The sequence below is a fragment of the Haliotis rufescens genome, unplaced genomic scaffold, assembly GCF_023055435.1.
Source record: "Haliotis rufescens isolate VD_foot unplaced genomic scaffold, xgHalRufe1.0.p SCAF_13, whole genome shotgun sequence".
Taxonomy (NCBI): domain Eukaryota; kingdom Metazoa; phylum Mollusca; class Gastropoda; order Lepetellida; family Haliotidae; genus Haliotis; species Haliotis rufescens.
Window position 1 is genome coordinate 8,207,074 of NW_025963813.1, and position 20,905 is coordinate 8,227,978.

General features: G+C 39.9%; 1 protein-coding gene across 8 annotated transcripts in view; it reads right to left on the reverse strand.

Moving 5' to 3' along the window:
- Positions 1 to 20,905, reverse strand: part of LOC124149284 (D-glucuronyl C5-epimerase-like) — a 349,514-nt gene that overhangs the window by 72,877 nt on the left and 255,732 nt on the right. Inside the window, exon 1 of one of the 8 annotated variants that reach the window (XM_046520765.2) lies at positions 813 to 941. The exons of the other annotated variants lie outside the window; for them this stretch is intronic. The gene's annotated coding sequence lies outside the window, so the exon portion shown is untranslated. Of the gene's footprint in view, positions 1 to 812; positions 942 to 20,905 lie in introns of those variants that run through there. 8 annotated transcript variants of the gene reach the window in all.

Below are 20,905 nucleotides of genomic sequence, written 5' to 3' on the forward strand. Positions count from 1 at the left end.
GCTGAGTGCGGCATCAAACAAAAAACAAACAAAACTAATGATTTTATCATCAATAAAAGCTACACAGTTCATAACAGATTCCTTCTCTTACTTTTTACCATCAGTATATACAGAGTGAGTGAGTGAGTGAGTGAGTGAGTGAGTGAGTGAGTGAGTGAGTGAGTGAGTGAGTGAGTGAGTGAGTGAGTGAGTGAGTTAGTGTTACATACACCAGTCAGCAATACTCCAAGGAAAAGACAGTGTACATAATCAAATCTGGAGCAGACTGGAAGCATGGGCAATGACCCTTAGGCTTTAGGGTATGAACATAAACATGCATCATCTTACGATGGATTGGTTCAGCTCGTTGATGACACAAAGAGATAAACTTGGCATCACAATCCGATATATTGAGTCACTCTGCATGAGCTACTTTTAATCTCCAGCCATCAATTCAATATATGCTTGCTCAGTAAACTATTGGCTAATTTCCCAAAATGTTTAGAACAGGTTTTCTGAAGTGTGGGTGATTATATTGGTTTGTTGTTTTACGCCGCACTCAGCAATATTCCAGCTATATGACAGTGGGTGATTATATAGACAAACATGGCCGCAAATCATTGAGGTGATTATATAGAGAAACATGGCTGCAAATCATAAAGCACTATATGATAAACGAGGCAGATCACTCACACACTGAATTCATATGCAGTTTCTAATAATAACACTTAGGTTATTAAACATAATGTAAGAATGACATTATATGATTCAATGATTATTACCATAATCATAAATAGCAAATATTAGGAATATTAAATATGTATTATGCTCACCTTGCATAATACAATCCAATCTATCTTAGTCGACCATTATGACAGCCATAGGACACAAGAGACTAGTCCCACGCCATGATTGTGGAATACATGTATTTTAGAAACACAAACTTGACTGCTCTATTCATATCAGCATCAGTAATTTTTAAAGTAGAGAACTGCATTGTGTAATAAAAGATTTGCTAGGCTATATGTTAATCTGACCTATATTCAGACACTTGGGTGTACAGGGGTGTATATTTATACACATGTTTATCCAGTCTGTATGTTTCTAATACACAATGACTGTCAAACGCAAGGGTGGTCTTCAAAACTTTTGGCTTCATCACGTCAAGGGAAGGTCCCATTTAACTTTTGACAATCACAGGTCCCCTTCAATCCCTATTTTGTAACTCTTCACATTGATATTCATTTCAAAACTGCTCTGTTGCCACCTTGACCTAGAAACCCACTAAAGAACACCTACAAAAAGCCATCATATGATACAAACAGAACAGTAAACTGACTTCTCCTGTGATGAGGTGTGACCCCTGAAATACCCCGGGTGTCAGATTGTGTAGCCGATCCTGCAACAACCCCTTTGAACAAGCAGCGAGACTACATACTACTCACCTATCTCTAAGTGATTTCAGACCCAAGAAGTTGAAAAATGCCGATTAAGTGTCTCTAAATAGTAGGATACCCTTTTGTGTCTGTTCCCCTTTAAATGCCCCATAGGGATACAGAACGGTCACCATCCATGGTTGAAGGAGCAAGGTTTCATATTTTGACCTTCAGAATTGTTATGATAAAAACACTTTAAGAATTTATTTATCATACAGGGATATGTATGGAAGATAGGTCAAAAGTACAAGGATGTCAATCTTTTATTGGTTATTTTTTAAATTATATATACTTTCCTGTGAGACTTATGCAAGTCTATCAATTGACATAAACCAAAACATTGCAATTATATCGACTGAAATTATTATTGTATCGTCAGTATGTTTAGAATAAATATTATTTTGTGTCAAAGAGCATACATGCAGCTCTCTCTCCCTGTGTATATATATACATAAATCAAGAATCAAGAATTTGTATTGTACTGAACACCCTCGTGGGGCAGGGTACAAACTATCTACATATGTACATGCATATAATTATAGATATGACAGGTATATATATATCATGTACATTATGCATAGAGGTATTACATGTTATTTCATTTACATCATATAAACATTTATGTATATTAGGATATTGCTGGCAGCGTACACTTAGTTGAATTGAATATAATAAAATTTTCTCATGGCCTCAGCTTGAACATGTGAAATATAGTCCGGGCAACAAGACTTGACCATTCTTTTGGTGGGTTCATAAAGTGTTTAAGGAGGTTGGTTTTATCAGTCTGGAAAGGGTCGCCTATTTCTATCAGTGGGCTGAGATTTCTCCATGTGTAGGTACTACATGTAAGTATGTTACTAGTTTTGTGTAAATAGCTTTGTACTCTGCCCCACCAGGGTGGTTGTGTACAATAAGTAGTGAATTCTTGATTCTTGTACCCCACAAACATCATCATGTCTCAGTGCACAAGATGAATTAGTTCTCTTGTAAATGAAGACCAAAGCCAATCACCATGCAGCCCCCTAGCTTCTCCGACCATGCTAAATGCCCTTATCTCCAGAGGGCAGGGGTTACTGGGCACTGTTGACAGTCAATGAAGCAAGGCTAGTACATGTGGAAGACTCTACCAGGCTTAGGCCCATGGGATAATGGGCGCATTTGCTGCTAAGCCACTTTCACGACTGACTGAACACTAAACTAGTATTGGTATGGACATTGTCTAGACCTACAGGGGACAATTACATAAGACTTGTCTTTATCAGGAATTCCATCAAGAATTGTCTCTTCAGCTGCTTAAAATGGATAAAGATTTTTGTTGTTGTTGAACGCTGCACTCAGTAATATTTCAGCTTTGAGACAACAGCTTGGAAAGAATCAAGTCTGGACCAGAAATTCCAGTGATTGATATTGTGAGCAATGATCCACGCCATCAGGGTATTATGACTTGCATCAACTGAGCCTGACCCCCCATCTCTTACAACGAGCATAGGATGATAGGGTCTCTTCTAACTGCATCACTTCGGGCTTTCCACCCATATCAAGTTGACATACCAAGATATAACAGGAACACTGTTCAAAGCAACGTTCAACCCAACTCACTCACTCACTCACTCACATACCGCAATATAACAGGAACACTATTAAAAGCAGCATTCAACCCAACTCACTCACTTACTCTAACCCGGTATTCCCATGAGAGCTTAGCTAAAAAAGACAAGATGAATAATACAGAACGATTAGTTCATAATTTGGTTTTACGCCACTTTTAAAGCTCTGCACGCTAACGTCGAACCCATTCGACAGAGGTGTCACTTCCCGTGCATCTGATGTTGAACCCAAATAATTCTTCAATTGGCCCTTGTTTAATGAAGCACCGACTGTTTGAAATCACCCACCCTCTTTAGAGCGCCCTATGCTAAAATTAATCCAGCAGGCAGGGGTAAGAAGTGTGAAAATAATTCAGCAGGCTAAAAGTTAAGCAATATCTTTGCAAAAGACAACGTGGGAGACACAAAGATCGCTTTAAGCATGGTACCCAGGTAGAGAATCAAACCTAGTCTTCAGTGTGACCAGCAACCATTGTTGCACTTTCACCATTAGGTTACGCAACCAACAGAAGAGTCAAAGATCTGATGGAACATGAACAAAACCGAACTTAGAAAGGGAGACAACTCAACGAAGGATTGACAAACAGCCGCTATGAACATGTTTTATCATATACAACACAAATTTTTTTTAAATAAAATAGTATAATGCTCCATACTCACTTCAAGCTAGGTATCAACAATGTATTTATTGGAAAGTAAGACAATAAGATTATATGAAGGCACAAATTGATTATCTGTCTCATGATCTTTTTAAAGCAAAAACAGCAGATATTACACAGATTCATCAATATTGATTGATTTCAACACAGTATATCTCTCTGACATAACATTTTAAGAAAACTATCTTGCCATAACGTTTTCAAAGAATACAGACCCTTTTTAATTACTCGATAAGGAAACACAATTATCCCAAAAAGGATGTCTTCCATTAGGAAATTACATTTGTTAACAATCAGTTTTGTTAATTGATCACCCAGGAAACAATTCCTCTGACAATAATAAAACTCGACCATGCTGAATATTTTGTCCAACAGTAACCTTCAATTTCAAATATTACATTAAATCAAACAAAAACTTTCAATGAAGTCGTCCCTTTAGACACTGCAAAACAATTTTTCATAAGTTCAATATTCTCACATTATCCAGAATGGAAGACAAGAACATTGACATTACTGGCTTGGTACACACAGGACTTGTTGACTCAAAACAAACTGGATTAAAAAAACAATTTCGTTCAATCCTTCCACAAATCCATCCTTAATATCCTAAGATAAGTTCACACCATAATCATAAAGCAAGTTTTCAATTTGCCAATTTCTCCAAACCTTATTCAGCCTGAGAGTTCAAGATTTTCTGTCATGAGTCATTCAAATAAATCTGATTGCTAAACTCCCTCCAGTGTGCCTGTTCTTCATCATTCTGAGGCATGAATCAGTGGTCAGTTAACACTAATAGGGGGCACGGGTGGCCCAGTCGTCTAAGGCACCGCGATTCGCTGTGCAGAGTTGCATCCCTTGGGCACGCCAGAAACCTATGATTGTGGGTTCGAATCCCAGTTTGCCCCGATTATGTTTCTAGGTTTGTCAGCACCATACCCGTGTTCGTGGGTTTCACCGAAGTGGTAAACTCCACAGGACACCTCCATCATCCCAGACGCTGTTCCACACAGCAATCTTAGCGCTACAATTGTCGCAAGTCAATGTTAAAGTATAGGTGTTGTGATTGGTTGGTTGGTTTGTTGTTGAAAGCCGCACTCAGCAATATTCCAGCTATATGACGGCGAACTGTAAATAATCGAGTCTGGACCAGACAATCCAGTGATTAATATGCAATTGGGATCGATGACATGCATCAACCAAGTCAGCGAGCCTGACCACCCGATCCCGTTAGTCGCCTTTTACGACAAGCATAGTCACCTTTTACGGCAAGCATGGGTTGCTGAAGACCTATTCTACCCCGGAATCTTCATGGGTCATAGGTGTTATGATCATCTTAGCACTAACAGGACTATACTGTATAAGGCAGTTGTTGGGCTCTGATCAATAACACAATGTATTCGTGGCTACAATTGTCGAAAGTCAATGTTAAAGTATAGGTCTTATGATCGTCTTAGCGGTAAGATCAGCTGGTGGAATGAGGCCATGGGTCCATGAAATAGAGCGATGTAATGACTTTGACTATTTTAAGTCAAGTCCAAGTTTAAGCTGTTACGATTGTCTTAGCATTAAGATCGCTATGGATCCTATCAATAAAGATGTTTAACGCCACAAATAAACTATCTTAACTCACACACCGTATTCGACGTAATAAGCGCCCACGGCGATATTTGCTAATATATTGGCAAGTGAACAATCTCAATTAGCACCCCTTCCGAATGATTAATGTACACAAAACTTATTCATTCGTGTTTCCTACGCACTCCGTGTTATATGCACCCTTAATTATCGGCAATTTAATTCTGGAATAATATATCTGTCGTGTATAATACGCACAGACTTTTCTTTTGTATCATTTCAGACTGTAAGCATACACCACGAAGTTTACGATCTTTCAACTGTTTTTTTTTCACAAAACTTTTATTCAAACAAGAGCCCCCTAATACGGTATTCTAACTGACTTATGATCGTAGTGCTAAGAATGCATCATTTAATAGAGCCGTGGATGAACAGGAGTTCCCCAAACCCCATTCGTCTCATATCTTGTCCCCAATAATATACAAGGAAGCATCTCTTCATCACATCCCCAGGCAAAATTCCCCACCCATATCAACCTGACTCTCTCTATAACAACCACTTCCCCAAATATCCCGGGCATGTTCATTCAACAAACTACCAATAACTATTCCCATCTGTCTAAATTCCACCCCTCCCTTTAACCACAACTGATTCCAAAATCCACAAACTTGCAGACACTGACTTCAGACTCCCCCTCCCTCCCCCATCCCACCAGTGCCCTTCCATGCACTCACAGTATCATCCTCTGTTTTCCAGGCCAGTATTACACACAGACCCCAAATGAATAGGTACAACGCTGTCTGCATTTCCCAGGTGATATCCATATTTTCTCTCATTCCCCCTCCCCTCCCGCCACAGGACCCATCCATGCCTGCACAACATCCTCCACTGCTGTCCAGGCCAGTATTACACACAGACCCCAAATGAATAGGTACAACGCTGTCTACATTTCCCAGGTGATATCCACTATTTCTCTCCTTCCCCCTCCCCTCCCGCCACAGGACCCATCCATGCCTGCACAACATCCTCCTCTGCTGTCCAGGCCAGTATTACACACAGACCCCAAATGAACAATGTGGAACACAGTCTACATTACCATGGTGATAACAACTGTTCCTCCCTCATCTTCACTAAGAGAATCAGTGAGATGGAAAATCTATACTGACAACTGGCTCATTATTTGGGAGCCATGATATATCCGTAAAGGTATGGCTAGACAGTCACAAGATATTTCTTAAAAGAGATTTTCATGACTAAGAGTACGTAACCAGGGCAGTTTGACAAGCCCTCTGGAAAATATCCCGTGTGAGGTTGCTGATGAAATTACACCTCCCCTGTTAATGTATAGGAACAGTAATGGCCATTCTTTGAAAGTAATGTTCGCAGAGGTGTTCCATGGATTACAAGTAGCTGTTTCATAAAACCTTTTATCCCTAAATACTATAATTATTTTTAAAATTGAATAAAGCCTTGTCATTTAAGGAGAATGTTCACAGAACTTTTTAGCACAGTGATGGAGGTCCTATTTTCAAGAGACACCTAAGGATAACCTTCTCTTGAAAACCAGAGACACCAGAAAACGTTCGAGCTCAACAAATAGGATTCAATGTTGAGTCACATTCAGTTATTGAAATTTGTATTAAAACCACTGACAGCTTAAAATATATTCCATTTCTGAAGATTGATAAATGTGGATTGACACATCACTTTGTTTGCCTTAAAGAGGGGTGGTCCATCAATTCAAGTTATCAACAGTGCTGCACTTTCTAGATCCTCATGATCCTTTGTGATCAGGACTGATACCTAACAGTGAGTGAGTGAGTGAGTGAGTATGGTTTTACGCAGCTTTTAGCAATATTCCAGCAATATCATGGCGGGGGACACCAGAAATGGGCTTCACACATTGTACCAATGTCGGGAATTGAACCCGGGTCTTTGGCGTGACGAGCGAACGCTTTAACTGCTAGGCTACCCGACCGCCCCCTGATACCTAACAATTTGGGATTACACTTTCTCAGTAAAGTACAAATTCTAGTACTTTTGGGTATTCGAACACATACAGTCAGAATGAGGCACGTAATCGCCAACACACAAAGTCAGCGATCTAATACAAGGCCACACAGGGACTTTAGAAAACATGATCCATATTCACAAAGTGGTCTCAGCAAAGGACTGTCCCAACGCCCACAGTTCATCAGACACTGGACAGTCGTAGCCATAAGGTCTCTCTGAAAAAAGGGGCTCCGTACTTGACTAAACTGATAAAGCAAATTTCATGATATATTTCATACGACTGTTACCTCCAGAGTGAGTGAGTGAGTGAGTATGGTTTTACGCCGCTTTTAGCAATATTCCAGCAATATCACGGCGGGGGACACCAGAAATGGGCTTCACACATTGTACCCATGTTGGGAATCGAACCCGGGTCTTCGGCATGACGAGCGAATGCTTTAACCACTAGACTACCCGACCGCCCCTGTTACCTCCAGAAACTGATAACCTTTGCGAACCGAAGGCTTGCATTCTTCCAACGTGTGTCACATAGTAGGCAGCAGGGACTTAAGGAAGGCAAAGCTGTCAACATCGCGTACTTAAGACTGACTTCAATAATGTATGGAGGTATGGAGATATTAATGTAAAAAACGGTGTTGAAACTGTAAAAACGCTGCAGATTTATGCAATGTGTGCACGCTGGTTTTACATTTAAATATTTGTTTGTTTGTGTGTTGTTTATGCTACACTCAGATAATTTCCAGATATATGATGGTGGTCTGAAAATAATTGAGTCCGTACCAGACAATTCAGTGATTGACATCATAAGCATCAATCCATGCAATTGGGATATGATGACATGCATCAACCAAGTCAGTGAGCCTTAACACTTGATCCTGTTTGTCGCCTGTTAAGACAAGCATGGTTTGGTGAAGACCTATTCTATCCTGGATCTTCAAGGTCATGTATATATGCAAAACGTTTATATGTTCCGTAATGGAATGTTTCTTTCCATATCTTATCTTATCCTCATTGAAAAAAAACAAAAACATTTTGAAGTCTGTTCTTAAAAATAAATACAATAATAACATCACAGGCTGCTTATTCAAAGATTAACAAAAATATAACTAAAGACATCGTTCATCGCAATGATGTCACACAAGCCATGTCCTTTCTATAATCACCCAATCAGTGAACAGCAGTCAGGCAGTAGCCATGGCAAGATTTTCTAAATATGGAAATGTAAATGTAAACAAATTGCTTGGTTAGCCAATCAAATGCCACGGAATCACTTGCAATGCACTCACATATGTAACTTGATATTCCCATCCAACACTACAATAACCTATGGATAATAGCCTTGTGGTAGCAGTGATAGCACGTCACATCTGGGTACGCCTTCATAGCATGCTACAGTTTGGCAAAGGTTTGAAAAACAACATTAATAATGTTTCAATCCCACTTAAAACCCTGCTGACGGCAATTAAACACAATACTCATGTTACAAATTTCTACACAATTGCAATCAGGCTGAGAGCACTGAAAAACGATATTCATTATGTTCATAACCTTACAAGCTGAACATGCTTGCAATCCTACAAAAATCAATAAAACAGTCATCCTAACTTTACAAACCTGTACACAAACATAATCCTGCAAAAAGCAGTTAATATTTATAACTTTAGAAATCTGAACACATGTATAATCCTGCTAAAACAGAAAAAAACAAAAAAAACAATTCCAAACTCAACAGCTTTTGTACTGCAACCTTTTACGATCAACTCAAGGACATCATAAGGACTGAAAAGCAAACTTCTTTTACTTAAGGGAGAGAAGTTTGTACAACTACAAATACTTTCCACTTCCCTTGGCCCCGACCACACAGTGCAGACTGTTTCAGAGGGAGGGCCGACCTACAATTATGCAATATTTACTTACAAATCAACACCAGTTCACCCCCTCCCATCATGGTCATACAACCCAGGGTAACATCCAGCCTGAACACTTGAATAATAGACACATATATAACCAGCCCCGCCAGATCAATCTCTCCCCTGCTGGGACAACACGGCGGCACCAGCAACAGCGATGTCCCCGTCCTCACCCTCATAACAGACCCCTGGGGGCCATGACAGTCTCAGGAGAGGCTGCATTAATCTGTAGATATGTCCTACACCATGCAGTTGTCAAAAAGAAAACACAAATAGAACAAGATCGAGGTTTCTTTCAACAAATAAAAGCAACATGGTGACTTAAGTTTCTGTTTATATATAGAGAATTTCACCTGAGTGACATTTGATATCAAATATATAAAACACGAAAAAAAAGTTAAAAACTTCTAGGCATGCATTGGACACTCGTTCTGCAGTCCTTGCCACACTGCCAAATAGTTAAGGTATCATAAGGACTTGTAGAAATGTGCCCTTTTTAAGGGTTTTCTTTCCTATATGTTATCATTACAAGGATGAGTGGACTAAAACTGTTGGTTTCTAACCCTGTTGGAGTGTTGATATATTTGAAAGCCTGAAGTGATGCAGGTCTCAGACGTTTACCACTTCGGTGAAACCCACGAGCATGGGTATGGTGCTGACGAACCTAGAAACATAATCGGGGCGAACTGGGATTCAAACCCATAATCATAGGTTTCTGGCGTGCCCAAGGGACGCAACTCTGCACAGCAAATCGCGGCGCCTTAGACGACTGGGCCACCCGTGCCCCATGATTTCATTTGTAGGTCAATCATACAATATAATGTTACAACAGGGGTCAATTTTTATAGCCAGGCATCCACTCAAAAGTCACATTACATCATGTAACTTTTGTGAGGAAAAACTAGTTATTACCTGATGATTGAGAAATTCACAAAGACACACAAGTTTTCATAGAAATGCCAAATACAGTACATTATATGGATATCCCGAGGCAGCTATTTCATGGTCTGGGACTACAACACTTTCAATCTGTCATGAAAAATCATTCACCCTTCAAAAACAACTTTTCTATACTTAGATTACACAAAAATTAAATTCTAAAATGCATCACCAACAGATCACATTGTAGTGACAACCTATTTAAAACATGGATTGTTGAGAGAGTGATGGTTTAATAAGAGCTCCCTTGGGTACAAAACCAGCCATGGGGCGCTAAGTGGAAGTGAAATGAACACACTATTACAATTAATTCATGTGGAAAAAATGTAGATTTTTACTAAGTGATGTGATCAAAAGGAAGACTAAACAGAGAGGGGATCCCCTTGCAGGCACTTTGCCTGTGTAGGAGAGCGTGGTGAAATGTTCACTGGCTTAATGCTATGAGACAGGACACACCCAACCTGACAAGCCACTATCACTGACAACAGAAAACAACCAACCCCTTGGGGATTCCGGGAGAATGGAGAGGATCATTTGCTTGGCAAACCGTAAAGGTGAGAGAGAAAGAGAGAGAGATGTATGTTTGTTAATATCTTTGCTAATGAAACCGTAAACGATACAAAAGAGATTTGGTGGTCAGGCTCTGTGACTTTGTACACTGATGGCGTGGGTGGTTGCTCATGCTATCAATCACTGGTTTGTATGGCACAGACTCGGTAATGTACACAGTAATAAGGCTGGACTGTTCCCTCACTTACCCCCCAGACAAAAAAAACAGTTGATTCAAAACTAAGGCAATATTTGGTTATTCTTTGGTTGAAAGCTTTGGCCATTTTTTGAAGTGACAGTTGCCAAGCATACAGTTTAAGGATTGTATGCATATGAAACAGAGCCGACATCCAACTAGACTAACATCTTGTCCCTGATATGAACAAATTTTACAGAAAAAACAGTTGTTAAATTATAGTTATAAAATATAATAAAAAGGAGCCCAGAGACTTTCTTTCATTTTCTGCAGCAATCTAGACTTGCCAAACATTATAGACTTGCACGGGCTGTTTTGGATATATTTGTTTCAGGGTCTGTTTGACAGACTAACACCCAACCTGTACAGATTTTGTCCATGTATGTTTGTGTGTGTGCATGTGCGTGTGCGTGTGCGTGTGCGTGTGCATGTGCATGTGCATGTGCGTGTGCGTGTGCGTGTGCGTGTGTGTCTGAGTGTGTGCGGGTGCTCGTGCTCATTTCATCTGTTAACATTTATGCAAAACGCACAGAAAAAAGTCGAAATCTGAAATGCTTATTTTGTTTTAATCATCTCCACCTATTATTGACCAGGTATTTCCCATTTGGTTCTTTCTAAAAAGCTGTATGATATAAATCAATGTCTGCCACTGATATGTCTTACCATATCACCTTGCTGACAATATGCCCTACCAAAGCTCCACCTGTGTCCATAACACTGTTTCTCCTCCAAGACAAATGTTCCCTCAACATCCAATGTAAAATAGCCTCAGGAACTATTTCTTCTCTTTCAAGTGCTCACAGTGAACATAAGCTACACCATTAATGGTGGTGTTGGGAGTTTGAGGTGTCTGGCACAAACCTCCCACCTGCCCAACAAGAACATATCCACAGCAATTGTTTGAAAACCTCCATAAAAATAGCATCGTCGCCTTAATGACTTAACAGTCTGTGGAAATCAGAAACGAAATGTCTTTGCCAAATAATTTGTACTCTCCTCTCGATTCGTTGCAGCCATGGGCTTGCTCGTTATAAGCCAAATATTTGTCATTTAAGAGCTGCTATTTGGATAAAAGTGTTTTAAGAGATCTGTGCATAAATGCCCAGCTTGAACACACTTCCTATGGGCTTCATTTTCAGTATTTTAGTTTACAGCTTCTTGTCCTTCTTGATCTTTGAGGAGTTTTCTGTAGAGTGAGTGAGTGAGTATGTTGACTTCATGAAAGAGTGAGTGAGTATGGTTTTACGCCACTTTCAGCAATATTCCAGCAATATCACAGCGGGGGACACCAGAAATCGGCTTCACACAATCTACCCATGTCGGGACTCGAACCCAGGTCCGAACCAGAACGAGTGAACGCTTTAACCACAAGGCTACCCAACCGCCCCTAGCTTTCTGTAGAAGGATTAATAAGAATACTGAAGTATTGCCATGATACTTAAATGCTGGTTTCTCATTATTCGTGGAGGTGTATACTCTATCTGGTGGGTGGATGCCTTCGTGTGTGGGTTAGTGGGTTAGTGAGTGAGTGAGAGAGTTTAATTCCACTTTGATTGTTTGTATGTTGATCAACGCTGCACTCAGCAATATTCAAGCTATATGACGGCGGTCTGTAAATAATCGAGTATGGACCAGACAATCCAGTGATTGATATCATGAGCATTGATCCATACAATTGGGAGTATCCACCCGATCCCATTAGTCGCCTCTTACGAAAAGCATAGTCGCTTTTTACGGCAAGCATGGCTTGCTAGAAACCTATTCTACCCCGGATCTACACAGGTATACCACTTTGCTGAAGACCTATTCTACCCCGGATCTTCATGGGTCTACCACTTTGCTGAAGACCTATTCTACCCCGGATCTACACAGGTATACCACTTTGCTGAAGACCTATTCTACCCCGGATCTTCATGGGTCTACCACTTTGCTGAAGACCTATTCTACCCCGGACCTACACGGGTCTACCACTTTGCTGAAGACCTATTCTACCCCGGATCTTCACTGGTCTACCACTTTGCTGAAGACCTATTCTACCTCGGATCTTCATGGGTCTACCACTTTGCTGAAGACCTATTCTACCCCGGATCTTCATTGATCTACCACTTTGCTGAAGACCTATTCTACCCCGGATCTTCATTGGTCTACCACTTTGCTGAAGACCTATTCTACCCCGGACCTACACGGGTCTACCACTTTGCTGAAGACCTATTCTACCCCGGATCTTCATGGGTCTACCACTTTCCTGAAGACCTATTCTACCCCGGATCTCCACGGGTCTACCACTTTGCTGAAGACCTATTCTACCCCGGATCTCCACGGGTCTACCACTTTGCTGAAGACCTATTCTACCCCGGATCTACACGGGTCTACCACTTTGCTGAAGACCTATTCTACCCCGGATCTACACGGGTCTACCACTTTGCTGAAGACCTATTCTACCCCGGATCTACACGGGTCTACCACTTTGCTGAAGACCTATTCTACCCCGGATCTCCACGGGTCTTATTTCACTTTGAACACTACTCCAGTCATAGCATGATGTATTGGCAGGTAATAGCCAACAGTTGGTCAAAATATCCTTTATCCTCACTGCCCATTAGGAAGACCCTGTTTAATTAGCTCCGCTCCTACAATGACCACTCACCAGGGTACACAGTGGACCTTGCGAAACCCTAGCAGATGTCAGGCGTGAGGACTACTCCCCTCCTGGTGGAGAGGATTTATTGAGTAAACACTTGGCCATGTTGAGTGATATAACCAATTATCAGTACAGACAATACCACATGGAAGTCTGGATGACTGAGCGACATTTGTATTCCACTGAATATGAAGCTATCAATATTCCATCGACATCAGGACAGCCCCTAAATAATCAAAACTGGGCCAGACAAACCAGTGACTTCCACCACATTCAGAACTAATCCAGCTATATTTATGTGGGTGAGGTGAAATGGGGTTTAACGTCAAGATTATTGCCCTTATATGGCGATCGATGTGCAGGCATGTGTGTTTGTATGTGTGTGTGTGGCTACTAGTACGGACTAATGCTGATTTTATAGTGGTAGCCCACTGAGATACCATGTCACAGTCCTTGTTTTAGCCCCTCAATGCCAAATGCCAGGCAGGATAACAACAAGTACCATCTTCAAACGTCTTTTGGTATGACGCGTCAGGGGATCAAACCCACGACCTTCCGCTCTCTGGGCAGACACTTTATCTACTAGACCCCAGAGCTCTATTATTGCCAGGAAAACCACGTTAATAATATTCCATCAATATCTCAGAGGCCTGTCAATAATCGAATCATGAATCACTGAATAACATTCTGGCCAGCCAACTTAGGTACCATACCGCAGTTTAACATAGATACCCTACTCAGACACAGTATACCTACTCTGAGCCTACCAGTCCTTATTTTAACCTCTTTATGCCAAGCGCCAGGCAGAGTCACAACAAGTACCATCTTTTGAAATATGACGCAGCCGGGGATCGAACCCCAGACCTTCTACTCTCTAGGCAGAAGCTGTATCCACTAGACCACGGAGGCGGTTGGAGTGGCCATTGTGATAGTCCAGTTCCTACTCTTTCAATCATGATGTTGTTTTTGACCTTTTCGGAAACAGAAGTCAAGCATTTTCAACTCTTAGAGCCTAAACATGAGTTGCAAATAAACATTTTCTCTATCATTTACAGGAAATGTAAGCCTGATACTCAAATCTATTCTTTGTGATAAGCACATTATTTCATGACAAAGTCATTTTCCCTAATCATCTCAATAACCATTATCATAAATACATTTCCCTAATCATCTCAATAACCATTATCCTAAATACATGACAGGTCATTTAAATCCAAAAGAGCTGGTACACGTTGTGGTTCTAAAGATCCAGTATTTGTCTGCCAACAATATACTCTCCAATTAAGGGAAACCTAATTTCCTGAAGGACGGCCATATCCCAGACAAGTATAAACCCTGAAATTAAGAATAAACTATTTGCTGCAGTTTTCCTGATAATTAGCAGTCAGGGCAAAGACATTAGTCTGCATTAAAAATAATCACAAACTGCATGCAGGCATTTTGGAAAAGACATCACACTCAAGAAACACGATCACTGATGAAAGAGGAAAAACATCAAACAATGATGAGGAAAACTTTGGAATACGAAAATTGAACAGAAGTGAATGAGATGGGCTTAAACCGATGAATCCTCGCTGGAAATACTTTCTCAAGTGTTCAACATTTACAAAATCTCTTCAAATTCCCAAGTGATGATGGTGAAATTAGTTTCGATTCTTTGAATTTTTGCTCCAAAGTTAAATATTTATATAAGATAATTAATGTCTACAGAAAGAGCTCATCAGATGTAAATTCTACAGAATCACCTCCTGCTGTTTATGCCAACATCAAGTTTAATGCTATGTACAGAACAAGTCAGGTGGTAGACCAACATTACATCTGTGAAATTGTTATCAACAACAAAAAGTATTTGAGTTTTCTCTTTATATGTAACATAAAGAAGCCCAGAGAATCTCTTTATTGTCATCAACTAATAATATTAATCAAGACACCAAAGAATATATTAATATATCAGAAATTATTTAGCAAGATAGATTGTCTCAGCTTTGAAATTAAACTGTTCCTGACTGCAGATGGATTTTATTTATTTATTTTGTAGATATATTTTGAAAAAAGATAACTTTATTCTTGGACTGAATGTTTGTCAAAATTTTGAATGAAAGACAAGACAAATGGTTCATGAACAAGTCTGTGCTGGACCAATTGAAAATGTTACAAAAACTCTTAGTTTGTTTCCTAATCTAAGTGAAGGTTGCATGTATTTGAATGCTGTAAATGTTTAATGTTATTTCAAGACGTTCTTGCCAGAACAAAAGAGTCCGGGTAAGTGGCACTTTACTGTACCGACTCCCCATTCAGTGAGTCAGCTTATGTAGGAATAAAACTCCAAGTAAAATGAAGGTTATTCAATTTAGAATGACGTGATAAACCAAGGATCATTATCACTGGATCCTGGAACAGCTAAGGGGTGCAACTCTGTACATCAGATTATGGGGCCTTAAGCAGCATCGTCAACCATGCCTCTTGTGATACCAAAAGGTAGACAACAATGAAAAGGTCATCACAAAAGTCAGGGTGACAATCTAAAGGCTCAATCTAGTGAAGCATTGAAGACAGGAAAAAACATTCAAAGTCTTCACAATCCTACTAAAACAGTATTATTTAAATCTTAAACCAACAAGGCTCTTAAGGTTGATAAATCTTTCACTAACTATCTCCACTAACTTGACACGGTAATAAAAGGCCTTCTAAAACAGAAACCCTCATTAGTGGGAAAATGGTTATCTGCTAATGACAGAGAACATTTGGTTTGCCAGAGAACCAATAATTAGCAAGCTGGGTCAGTAGATCCTTTAATAGAAAGACTGCAGGGACAATTGATGACTGGAGGGAATAAATAGACCCCAGCAGCAGATGTACCTTGAGGAAATCTTAACTCTGCTTTGAAATTCCAACCATGTAAATTTGATTTCCTATGGGAGCCTTGAAGATTAAGATTCAGTTGATGATATCTAGACAGTAATAGAAGTTGTGGGGAAAATAGTCTAGACTGTATCAAAGCAGATTCTTCTTTATGAGAAGAGAGTGTGAAAGAATTCAAGTATTCTGAACATTCAAATAAAAGGACTCGTATTATTAAGTGGGAGCCGTATTATATTTAGTTGTTAGGAAAGCAGAATATTGAACATTTTGGTTGAATCTCAAACCAAACTGAATAATTTACTGTCAATACAAGCACTCAATCAAAGCTACAAAAACAGTTATTTTCCTAAAAACACATCTCATTTGAACAAACATAGAACAAAATAGATGCAAAATACGTTCTGATAAGACAGACAAAATGGCACCAGTTGTACATCATACATTCCATACAACTTTTCCTGCCATATTTTCAAGAGTAAAAGCCAAGACACTAATAAAAAAAATCAATGATGATCTTCCATGTCCTCCTTGAAATGCTCCCAATTAAAGTTAACATTTTTAAAGAAAACTGATTTTTTCAAATCGCTGTGACAGATTAACTATAGTCACATGAAAATATCGGGTGTTCTTGAACTTCTTTTGAGTAGTATATATCAGTGACTCCGTAATTAACATGTCCATCCTTTCAAAACCCTCGCATTAGTATCAGAGCTTTTGTCCATAGAGAACACACGGAAACCCTGGCACACAGAACACATTAATAAAACATCCCCTTTTACTTTGATACCAGTACCGTATTCGACATAATAAGCGCCCCGGGCGCTCTCAAAATTAGAAATAGGGGGCTCTTATTAGAATATTATTTTGATGGAAACAACAGAGTTGATAGATTGTAAATTTCGTGGTTTAAGCTGACAGCCTGAAATGTTTATATACGACAGATATATTTTACCAGAATGTAATTGCCCATAATTAAGGGTGCATATAACACACGAGTGCGTATTATACCAAAATAAATAAATCTTGTGTACATTGATCTATCGGAAGGGGTGATGATTGGGATTGTTCACTAGCCAATATATTAGCAAATATCGCCATGGTAGCTTATTAGAGCAGGGCACTTATTACGTTGAATACAGTAAGTCTAACTGAACAATTTAATTGCCCATAATTCAGGATGCATATAACACACATATTTATACACGAGTAAATAGGTCTTGCGTACATTGATCAATCGGAAGGGGTGCTAATTGGAATTGTTCACTAGCCAATATATTAACAAATATCGCCGTGGGCCCTTACTACGTCCAATACGGTATATAGATGGGTTGATTAGGGAGACATTGTGCTTCAAATAGCTTCAAAGAGTCAGGTGAAATGGCTTTCCTGAAATTAATTTCTTGTTGCCATTATCATATTCTCCTTAAAACTGTTGATCATTTTTGTCAAGGGATACAAAGGCATTATGGTTTATAGTATGTTCAAGCTACTCAAGCATGTGAGTGTTTTGTAACCCATCTCTTCGCAATATTCCATATACTAGTATGTGACAGCAGTCAAATAATCATGTCTGGATCAGACAATACAGTGATTTACACTATGAGCATTGATCTATGCAATTAATTACAGTGACATGCATGACGCCAGTCAGTGAGTCTGACCACCCGATCCCATTTGGCGCAGCTTGCAGTAAGCACGGGTTGCTGAAAGCCAATTCCAACACAGATTTTCAAAGAGATTGCATAGTGGATTGCAGTACGTAGCATTGGGGGGCATGAGCTTGGGGAGAGTGGTCTAAAGAACCTCAAGGTCATAATGATAATTACTATCCTCAGTAAGTCTGTCTCCCTCCCTGACTCTAGAGAATAAATTAAAAAAGGAATTACGACTGCATTAAGCATTAAGCATCAAGCATTGACCTCCCACCCCCGTTCCACAAAGTTGAACGGGGGGGGGGGGGGGAAGACGATCATAACTCCAATACTTTAACATAAACTTACAGCAGTCGTAGCGCTGAGATCGCTTTGTGGAGCAGGCCCCTCTCCATTTGGATTTTTTATTTTTTATTTTGTTGATACATAATTTCAAAAAACATAACTTTATTTCTGGGACTTTATGTTAATCTAATCCTCAGTCTGTCAGTGCTAAACCTGTTCCATGTGGTTTACGCATTAAACAGACATGAAGGACTCACCAATTCACATGATCTGGGTAAAGGGGTCCCCAGTTACCTTGGGCACCAAACAGCTGGGCAGAGTTGTGTCCCTTAGGCATGCCTCTGACCGTGGGTTCAAATCTTGATTCTTCCTGATTGTGTGCTAGGTTTGTCAGTATCATGTCTGAGGTTTCACCAAAGAGGTAAGCGTCTAAAACCTGTGCCACTTTTAACTTTCTTCTTACACTAAGCACACTCTCTGTCATAAGGCTGGACTGCTGTTCAAAGCAGCATTAAACCAAACTCACTCATTTACAGACCCGTGAATATCCGGGGTAGAATAGGTCTTCAGCAACCCATGCTTGCCGTAGAAGGTAACTATGCTTGTTGTAAAAGGCGACTAACGGGATCGGGTGGTCAGGCTCGCTGACTTGGTTGATGCATGTTATCCATCCCAATTACATGGATCAATTATCATGATATTAATCACTGGATTGTCTGGTCCAGACTCGATTATTAACAGACTGCCGTCATAAAGCTAGAATATTGCCGAGTGCGGCGTAAAACAACAAACAAACAAATCAAACACTCATTAACATTATCTCCCTTTCTCATACACAATTCTCATTTTATATTATTTATGCTGCTTAGATACAAAATGAATGTGCCATTTAACTACACTCTGTCAGTCAACTTACACTTCTTTATTCATTCATAATTTATTTAATTTTATTTCTCAATGCTGGAATAAAAAAATATATGGTTGTACGTTTAAGTCTTGAATATCCTAATTGTTTCAATGCCATATATGTTATTTACTTTACTCATGCCAAATTTTGATATGTGTGTAGAAGGTCTGATTTTGTTGGCTCTCATTCAGCAAACCAAGTATTCAGACACTCCATATGTGGGAGGGTTGGGGGCGTTGTTGGCCCAGTTGTCTTATGCGCCGCAATTGCTGCGTAGAGTAGCGTTCCTTGACCACGCCAGAAACCTTTGATCATGAGTTTGAGTGAGAGAGTGAGTGAGTTGGGTTTAACGCCGCTTCTAACAGTATTACAGTTATATCACAGCATGTCAGCTTGATGTGGGAGGAAAGCCTGAAGTGATGCAGGTCTCATACGTTTACCACTTTGGTGAAACCCACGAGCAGGGGTATGGTGCTGAAAAACCTAGAAACATAATCGGGGCGAACCGGGATTAGGAACCACAATCATAGGTTTCTGGCGTGCCCAAGGGACGCAACTCTGCACAGCGAATCGCGACGCCTTAGACGTCTGGGCCACCCTCATGAGTTTGAATCCCAGTTACTCCCGATTATGTTTGAAGGTTTTACAGCACCATACCCGTGCCTGCGGGTTTCACCGAAGTGGTTAACGTCTGAGACCTGCATCACTTCGGGCTTTCCTCCCACATCATGCTGACACGTGATAAAACTGGAATACTGTTCAAAGCCAACTCACTCACTCCTGTATGTTAGGTGTTACGTCCAATAGAAGTGCATGTCTTATAATCAGTTAAGTAAGTCTAATTATATTGAAAATTTATTTGAAATTGAAATCAAACAAATTCTTTTAATGTAATAGCAAGACAAACAGACAAATTTGGACATTTGAGGCCTCTTGCTCTTCAGTTGATAGTCAGCCTTTTTGCACTAAACTTTAAATCTGAAATTCAGCAATATTCTGAATTTGTTTGCACCGGAATTCCCGTCCATGTTTTCTAAATTTCCTGCAACATCCCGATGAAAGGTTGCTGTTACAACCAAGCATCACTTGTAAACACCAAGAAATAACAAGACGGCTCACATGTAGTATGGGCAAAATGCCATGTGCCGTAGTCAACACAATAACCACCTACTCCAATATGTGCTGACGCAGCATTGTCACAGCATGACCAAGGCAAACCACAGTCAACACAAGAACCATGTGATATATGCTGACACAGCATTTTCATAATTACCACTAATCTGATATATGCTGACAATGCACTTTCATAATTACCACCTACTCTGACATGTGCTGACACAGCATTTTCATAATTACCACTAATCTGATATGTGCTGACAATGCATTTTAATAATTACCACTACTCTTATTTGTGCTGACAATACATTTCCATAATTACCACCTACTCTGACATGTGCTGACAATGCATTTTCATAATTACCACCTACTCTGACATGTGCTGACAATGCATTTTCATAATTACCACCTACTCTGACATGTGCTGACAATGCATTTTCATAATTACCACCTACTCTGACATGTGCTGACAATGCATTTTCATAATTACCACCTACTCTGACATGTGCTGACAATGCATTTTCATAATTACCACCAACTCTGACATGTGCTGACAATGCATTTTCATAATTCCCACCT